Raw genomic sequence first — 3,337 nt, 5'->3', positions numbered from 1 at the left:
CGTGGCCAAAACCATACTTTCTATATATCAATCTTTACCTCCGGACCATTCCGGAATTCTTCGTGACGTCCGGGATCTCATCCGGGACTCCGAACAACATTCGGTAACCGCGTACATACTTTCCCTATAACCCTAGCGTCATCGAACCTTAAGTGTGTAGACCCTACGGGTTCGGGAAACATGCAGACATGACCGAGACACCTCTCCGGTCAATAACCAACAGTGGGATCTGGATACCCATGTTGGCTCCCACATGCTCCACGATGATCTCATCGGATGAACCATGATGCCAAGGACTTAATCAATCCCGTATACAATTCCCTTTGTCTAGCGGTACGATACTTTGCCCGAGATTCGATCGTCGGTATCCCGATACCTTGTTCAATCTCGTTACCGGCAAGTCTCTTTACTCGTTCCGTAACACATCATCCCGTGATCAACTCCTTGATCACATTGTGCACATTATGATGATGTCCTACCGAGTGGGCCCAGAGATACCTCTCCATTTACACGGAGTGACAAATCCCAGTCTCGATTCGTGCCAACCCAACAGACACTTTCGGAGATACCTGTAGTGTACCTTTATAGCCACCCAGTTACGTTGTGACGTTTGGCACACCCAAAGCACTCCTACGGTATCCGGGAGTTGCACAATCTCATGGTCTAAGGAAATGATACTTGACATTAGAAAAGCTTTAGCATACGAACTACATGATCTTGTGCTAGGCTTAGGATTGGGTCTTGTCCATCACATCATTCTCCTAATGATGTGATCCAGTTATCAACGACATCCAATGTCCATGGTCAGGAAACCTTAACCATCTATTGATCAACGAGCTAGTCAACTAGAGGCTTACTAGGGACATGGTGTTGTCTATGTATCCACACATGTATCTGAGTTTCCTATCAATACAATTCTAGCATGGATAATAAACGATTATCATGAACAAGGAAATATAATAATAACCAATTTATTATTGCCTCTAGGGCATATTTCCAACAAGCATGACATGTGAGCACGAAACATATAGTTGACTGCTTGAAACAATGAAAAGTTAGTAATAGTTACCACCATGAACTGCTCCCTGTTCAAGGTAAGTCGTTGCTTCTGCGCTTGAGTTTTGGTCATCTTTTGTTGCAGGTAGATGTGGTAGTACTGCAAGACGGCAACCCAGCGCACCTCGTACTGCAACTGACGAGCTTTCTTCTTCGCATCCGCAAGCAAGACTACGTTGGCTCTGGCCTTGTGCTCGTCAAGAACTCTATAGAGTTGCTGCAATCATGCATAAACCAGAAGCAAACAAGGCATGAGTTGAGTGATTCAATGATAAACTATGAACAAAACTGAAGACAAGTGATTTAGAAGAGAACTTACCCAAAATTTGGTGATCACGGCCTTAGCAGCCGTCCCGTACTCCGCGTTGCTGCAAGCCTCGTAGTGGGCCCAGCTCGTGGCCAAAACCCGCAGCTGCGGGTCCCTGTCTGGCCGCGGGCAGAATAGGCCAGGACAAAACTCCTTCAACAGGACAGTGATAAGGCCGTTCGGTTTACGGCCCTTTCCGCGAAGGATCCAGTTTCTGCAAAAGAATCAAAGGATTGCCATGTGTACAATAGGAAAATGTTGTGATGTGTTGAAAATATGATTGAGAGGCACTTACTCTGTCCCCATAGGTTCAATGAGCCACTTGTGCGCCTCGATAGAAGGTGGTGTAGGTAGTCCGACATTACCACACAGCCACCCCTGCGGAGCACCAGGTGGCAAGTCACCCCACAACTCGGGATCAACCTCCCCTCCACCACCCTCCTTGCCCTCCTCCTCACCCTCCTCCTCGACCTCCTCCTCCTCGGCCTCCTCATCCTCGGCCTCCACCTCCCCGCCCTCCTCCTCCTCACCATCAGGAACATACTCCTCCTCCTCAGACTCAGAAGGTGCCTCTGTATAGGAGGGCATCGAAGAAGACCCTCCTATTTCGGACACGGCCCGAAGTTTTTTGCTCCGGCTACCTCTCCCCCCACCGTCTCCTCCTCTAGGGTCTCCTCCCCCGACCCCTCCACCTCCCTGTGAGGTGTCATCCTCGCGTAGTCGGGAGGGAACCTTGTGGGCTCGTCCACTCCGAGTAAGTCCTTTGAATTTACTGAGGAAACTGGCGCCGCTGGACTTGCCCATGATTAGCAAACCTGCATTGAGAAGAGAATAAACAATTAGTAAGGATATCAAATAAACAAGCATACAGGAAAAACATTAATAACAGAAGAGCACATTAAGCATACTATTGTAATGATCATTAAAAGAACTTACATTTTCTAGAACCCATATGAATCATCACTATTGTAATCTATTTGTGAACCGGTCTCATCATTACTATCACGCATATCTTCTTCGTTGTCTGACGGAGGTGGAGGCTCTTCCTCATCGTCAGCGTCTTCATTTAACTTTTCAAGCATAATTATGTCTCTTTGATTCACAACTTCCTCGCCATCAATCCGTGCGTCATCATCGTTTGGGTCCAGGTCAACATAACCCAAGTCATCATCCTCGTTGTTTCCGACCACGTCATCATGTTCCTCTTGATAGAACACTCCCTCGTATGTCATGGGGTTTATGTTGTAGTAATCATCATCATTCGGGTCCGGTAGCTTACCATGTGGCGACACCTTGAACACAACTTCCCAACCCTTTAGGTACTTTTTCTGACATGGGTAAGGCAGATAATATACTTGTGTGGCCTGGGTAGCGGCGATAAAGAGATCAGCTCCGACATAGACGGTTGATGGTTTAACTTCAACTAAACCAACGCAAGGCGTATGTCTCAGACCATAGGGACACCTGGAAGCAACATCCGGGCCAAACCTACAGCTACATCCCCTTCATGTAGACCCGACGCGTCCGTTTCCCCCCTCGAGGTGTCGGCGGCGGGCGGGCTTTGACTTTGCACGGACAGGCTTTGACCAGTGGACCTCTCCACCCGGTTGTGTTAGGTAAGCCCATAGGAACACTTTAGAGCAACATCCGGGCGAGACCCACAGCAAGATCCCCTCCGTGTAGACCCGACGCGTCCGTTTCCCCCCTCCAGGTGCCGGCGGTGCTGCCGTTCGTGAGGGGGGCCAAAACCTGGAGACGCGTGCCGCCTCTTCGGACATGCCACCGCACCACCCCGCATGTATGAGGGGCCGGTGCGACGCCCCGGTGGCATCGCTACCCCCCAGGGCCCCCTTCCCGCCTAACCCTGGAGCGGTTGACCATGATATCTAACCCTTTGACTTCCCACGGACGGGCTTTGAACAGTGGACCTCTCCACGCGGTTGTGTCAGGTCAGCACAAAGGGACACCTGGGAG

Source organism: Triticum dicoccoides, chromosome 2A (assembly GCF_002162155.2).
Source record: "Triticum dicoccoides isolate Atlit2015 ecotype Zavitan chromosome 2A, WEW_v2.0, whole genome shotgun sequence".
Taxonomy (NCBI): Eukaryota; Viridiplantae; Streptophyta; class Magnoliopsida; order Poales; family Poaceae; genus Triticum; species Triticum dicoccoides.
The sequence above is the reverse complement of the archived record's forward strand: the minus strand, read 5'-3'. Positions refer to the sequence as shown.